A 5,522-nucleotide genomic window follows, 5' to 3' on the forward strand; every position below is an offset into this window, starting at 1 on the left:
GGGAGCTGGGGGCCCCCAGACCAGGGCCCGTGTCTGCTTGTGGGGTGAAATGAGCAGTTTTGGGGGCAGTCGGACTGGGCAGCCGCTGGGGACACTGCAGGCATGTTCTCCCACCGCCAGTCCTGGCCTTTGGCCCTCCCACCACACCCACCCAGCAGCACCCTTGGCCTCCGGGTGGGCTCAGGGCAGTCCCAGAGCCGGGCTTGGCCCTGGTGCCACCAACTGGTATTTGGGATGTGGTGGTGATGAGCTGCAGTGGGGGTGGCAGAGGGGGAAATTCAGATTTTTCCAACCTTGACAATGATGCCAAGAGCCAGGGCAAACCCTCCTGGGGACGAGGGAGGCAGAGCAGAGCCTCGTACCTGCCACGCTCGTCCTGTGCAACCTCCCAGGCGTTGGGCCTCCTCCGCAGGGGACGGCAGGGCACTCGCCCCGGGTGGGGTATCGGCGCGGTGCTGCCGTCCCAGTCTGCACTGGGCTGGCTTGGGACTTCCTCGGCCCACCGAACGAAGCTGAGCACCTCAACAGCAGAGCGTGTGTGCGGTGCAAACCCTGCCCCGCAGTGTGTCTGCCACCGGGACGGGGGGGAAGAGCCAGGGAGGGTGGCGGAGGGGGAAAGGAAGGACACGGCTGCTGGAGGAGGAGAGATGAGAGCTGTGAAGTGGGGAGAGAGGGGTAGGAGCAGCGTGTGAAGCACCTAGAAATGCCTGGTGAAAAAATGCCAGGGTGCAAAGCATCCAAAAATGCCCAGAGCAGCCCGGGAGGGGGACGGAGAGGGGGGGGCCGTGCTGCCTGCGTGGGCAATGCCACAACGCTTCGCTCCCCCCCCTACCACCGGCATCCATCCCGCAGAGCGAAAGCTCCCTCACCCAGCCGGGCTGCGGGGTGATGGCCACGGGGTCTGTGTGCAGCTCAGCTTTCCCGGGGTGGGGACAGACACACAAACCCCCCTCCTTTCTCCCCGCTGCCCCGAGGACATGGGGATGCGACATGGGGTGCTGGTGACCTCCCGGCCCTGGCACATGTGCGGCGGCACACGGGGAGGAAGCGCTGGACATCCCTGGGCAGAGATAAGGTCGGCGTGTGCCGGCTGGGTGACCTCTCCCCGCGCCCTCCTCGCCGGGCCTGGCGTCGGGCAAGCTGGACCCCATCCCAGCACACAACTTCAGGAGTTGTATATTTTTTTTTTCCCCTTTTCTTTCTTTTTTTTTTTTTTTTTCTTTTTTTTTTTTTTTTCTTTTCTTTCTCCCCCCCCGTTTTATTAGGCTGGCGGCTCGCTGCCCCCACCGTGGCCCCCGGTTTCCCTTCCTAGCATCCCGCGCAGTCCAGCACCACACCTAGCAGAGGAAGCGTGGCGGGGACGGCAGCCTCCGCTCCCCAGCACAAAGGCATTTTCCCTCCCTGCCCCCAGCCCGCGCCTCTGGCTGCCCGTTATTCCTCCCAGCCAGGTCCGACGCCGAGCTCCCACCCGCCTAAAAATAGAGGCGGCACCACCTGGACCATCCCAAGGGGTCTCAGGGATTTGGGGGCTCAAAGTGGGGGTGGTGGGGATGGCAAGAAGGTAAGAGTGTTGATGGCTGAGCCCGATGGTTATTCCTGCTGCTGATGGCTGCAGGTTGGGGCAGGAACCCCAGGCTGGACTAAGGGCTGTGCAACCAAATCCAAGGGATTTACCCCCAGAATTTACATCCAGGTTACAGAGGCAGCAGGTGGATGCTGCAGGGCCCTGGTGGCACAGCAGCAGCAAAGCTCTGAACAGTGATGGGAAAACTGCATTTTATTCTCATTTTGCAGAGGGTGCAAGGCACGAGGGGAGCCGTCAGTGGGGCAGGGGCGGGGGCAGGATCTGTCCCCTGGGTGCGGGCACCGAACCCTCCCGCAGTGGTCAGCGCCGGCTTCACTGGCTCACACGGACCAGCCTGGCTTCGAGATGTGTCCATGCCACTGATGGATTAATCACCATGCAATTACCAGTCTGGGGCTGGGGACGTGGTGCGGCCAATTAGATGAATGAGATATTTCATGGGAAGAGATTTCTTACGAATTACAGTTAATAATTATCTTTAGGCCACACTGCAGAGGTACCCGGAGCGGTGGGGCCAGGCGGGATGGATGTGACTGACACCCACAGCCCCTTCCTCATCCCGAAGGAGATGCCCTTTACCAGGGGTGGCCGAGGGGAGCGGGGACATTCCTTATGCAGTGTGGGGGGGCCCTGCAGCACTGCCCAGGCCGGTGGCTCCCCCAGCCCCCTGAGACATGCCCCCGCGCCGGCGGGTCCCGTGGGCTCCCCAGGGGCCGGGGCCGCTGCAGCCTTGCTGGAACAAAGGCTTCCCGAAGACAGGCGCTTCCTGGAGAGCAAAGGACTCGGGGCCGGGAGACTGAAGTCATCTGCTGGGAAACACTCCGTGTTTCACCGGAGCCTCCCTTTTTCCAGGGCCCAGCTCAGCGCCTGGTTTCCTTGGGGACAAACAGTTCAGTGGGTCAGGCAGAGCTGGAAAGCACCGAGCAAGCGGGCCGGGGGCTGGCAGGCGCCAGCAGATGAGGTGTGACCTCTGTGTTAGGAGCATCCCACAGCAGCCATGTGCCCATGCAAGGGTGATATGTCCCCCCTGTCCCCAGCCAGGGACCAGACTCTCTCCCACCCAAGCTGGGGTGGAGAATGGGTGGTTGCAGTCAGTCCCAGCTCTGGGGATGGCCAGCTCAGCTGTTTTCTGCTCATTTGCTCTTTTTCTTGGCTTCCAGCTCCACCTGCCCATGCAAAGGGCACTGGGGACAGTGGAAAGGTGCTCTGGGCCACAGTGGCTCTCTGACCTGGGAGCGTGCTGGCCCAGGTGCCTGTTGCCACCCTGTCCCACTGCCACCCACACGGGCAGGTCCCCGACGGCTGCGGGACTTTGCCAGGAGCACGGTGCGGCCCGCACTGGCCAAGCCCGGCCATCAGGCACTACATCTGAGGAAGGAGAGAAAGTTGTCTTTCTTTTTCAGCTCTTTTCAATAACCAGAGGTCAGCCTTGTCTATACAGGATTCTAACTGGAATGGCAACAGCAATACCCATTGTGTGAGCAGCGAAACCCACAGCTAACCCAAAAAAGCTGTTCGCTCCGCACAGGCACAGCCGGCGCAGCCTCCCGGGTGGTGGCCAGAGCCCTCGGTCCTCAGCGGGGCTGTTCTGCCTCCCCTTCCCCTGCCACAGCCTCTCCTTGCACCGCCCTGGCTCTCCCGTGATGGTCCCACCAGCCTGGGGTTCTGCACTTCAGCCACATCGCCCCGTGTTTGCTCCCCGACCCGCTCCCGGTGAAACCCCGGGGTGCAGCCCCCACGCCCCAAGCGTGAGCGGAGCTGCCGCAAATCCCACCCACGGCGCCTACAGCCCAGCTAAGGCCGGGGAAAGGCTTCGGCACGGCGCGGAGCACGAGGAGGGCTGAGCGTGCAGGAGCGCGCGGGGCACACACGCTGCCTGGAGTTGCTTCCCCAGCAGCTGATTGCAGCGGCAGTCGCTGCTTTAATACTCGATTCCCATCACAGAGAGAACCCAGGCTTTTAGGAAGGAAAGTCTTACACTTCTACCAACTATTTCAAGACTCCCATAAACACATTTTTGGTTCAGCATTAATGAATTACCTCAATGCAGAGCTACTCATGCCAAATACATGAATACAGAGTGTAGAAAAGCCGCCGAGAAGCAGATTTGGCTGCTATTCAGCTGCTCCGATCGGCACAATTTCTTTTCTCGATTATAGCAAGAAAATGTGCTCTGCCTGTGGCACCGCGTCCTCCCAGGAACAAGCAGCTGGCTGACAGTTGGGCTAAGCAGAGCCTGGGCACGCCGGGGTTATTCGCTGCTTCCATCACTTGAATTGGCAGAAAATGCTGCTCGCTGGTGTCTGTGCAGGAGATGCAGCCAAGAAGCAGGATCTTGCTCTTTCTGCATGCCCAAGCTCGCTGCTCCGGGCCACCAGACCTCCTCCTGGGTGCCGAGGAAAGGAGAACTGCAATCAGGAGGGTTTCTGAGCCTGGCTTTTTTTGGGATGTGGGTCGGGGCTGCCTGTCTCTGGCCCTGCAGCCCATGAGCACCACGGCCGGGTGCAGCTCCACCACGGCCCCTCACCATGGAGCCGTGAACCCTCAGCCACGGCCTCGGCGACCGTGTCCCCTGCTTCCCTGTCACACTGGGGACTGCCAGGAGACAATGTGCCCCCCAGAAAAAGCACAGCTCTGATTTTACAAAAACTTATCTCACCGGGGCTCTGCACCCCATGTTCCCAACCTCCGCATCCCGCTGGGAGTTTGCTCACCCCTTGCTCTTCGAGCATCATTTGACTGGAAGTACCATGGATAATTGGGCTCGTGCTACATCATGGATGCTGCTTTCAAGCAGGGGAGAGGAGAGGAATTAAGGAAGGCCACACAGCGGTCACACCTCCACTGCTTTGTGTCTCAGTTCTCAGGAGCTTGTCAGCAAGGGCTGAGCTGGTTATTGCCTCTCTGCTCCCTAAAATGAGACTCTGGCATCAGGGGAGCAGGGGAGGGGGCGCCTGGCAGCCGGCAGCAGGAGGGTCGCCCGTCCTCTCCCTCCACGGGAGTGCTGATGCAGCAACGCAGGACGTCTCCATCTGGGAAAGGTTTGCTGTTCTCAAGAGCCGCTGTGGCTCCCGACGTGTTTTAACTTAGCGTGAGGCATTACCTCACCGGCCTGCTGCAGATGGCAGATGGCTGCTGGCTGCGCCACGCTCCCCTCTCCCCTCTCCCCTTTCCCCGCTTCATCTGCAGCCCCTGAGCCCGGTGCTTTCTGCTCAGGTTTTTCCATGCACTGGCTGGTTGCTCACAGGATCCTGGAGAGGTGGTTGCCTGGTTTCTGAGCATCACCCCAGCTACGCCTGGAAGAAGAGGAGCCCTCTGCAGCACCCCTGGAAGTAGGGGAACACTTTGCAGCACCCCTGGAGGACGAGGAGCCCTTTGCAGTATCCCTGGAGGTGACAACCTTGGCTGAAGCTTGCAGCCCACCTCCTTGAACAGGGGGTCTCAGGGCCCCCTCTCTGCTTCACCAAAGCTTTTCCTGCCCAGCAGAAAGGATGAGGATGTTGCTGAGAGCGCTCCCACCTTCATATAGACAGAGAAACCTTTGCCAAACTCAAGTGAAGGAGAAAAGTTTTGGCTCAGAGGTGGGTAGATGCTGCCGTGGCTCTGTGCCTCAGTTTCCCCACGCGCTGTGAAGGCCACGGGGCAACCCAGCCTCTCCTCAGGGCCTTTAGAGACAACAATCTCCCTGGCAAAGGTCAGGATGTATCAGGGTAATTCTGACAGAGTGCTTCTTTCCTGAGAGAGAACAATAATAATAATTACAATAATACTACTAAGAATAAAGAAAAGGGCCTGAGAGCTTTCCTTCCCTGCAAGCAGAGGAACAACTTTTGCTTTTTGGTGCTATACTGGAGACATTAAGGGAAGGGAAATGAGCATGAACGTGCTGCATTTGCAGCTCAAAACCCCAAGAACCACGGCATTCCCCCCCCCCCCC

Source organism: Athene cunicularia (assembly GCF_003259725.1).
Source record: "Athene cunicularia isolate RWA chromosome 20 unlocalized genomic scaffold, athCun1 chr20_part1, whole genome shotgun sequence".
Classification (NCBI taxonomy): domain Eukaryota; kingdom Metazoa; phylum Chordata; class Aves; order Strigiformes; family Strigidae; genus Athene; species Athene cunicularia.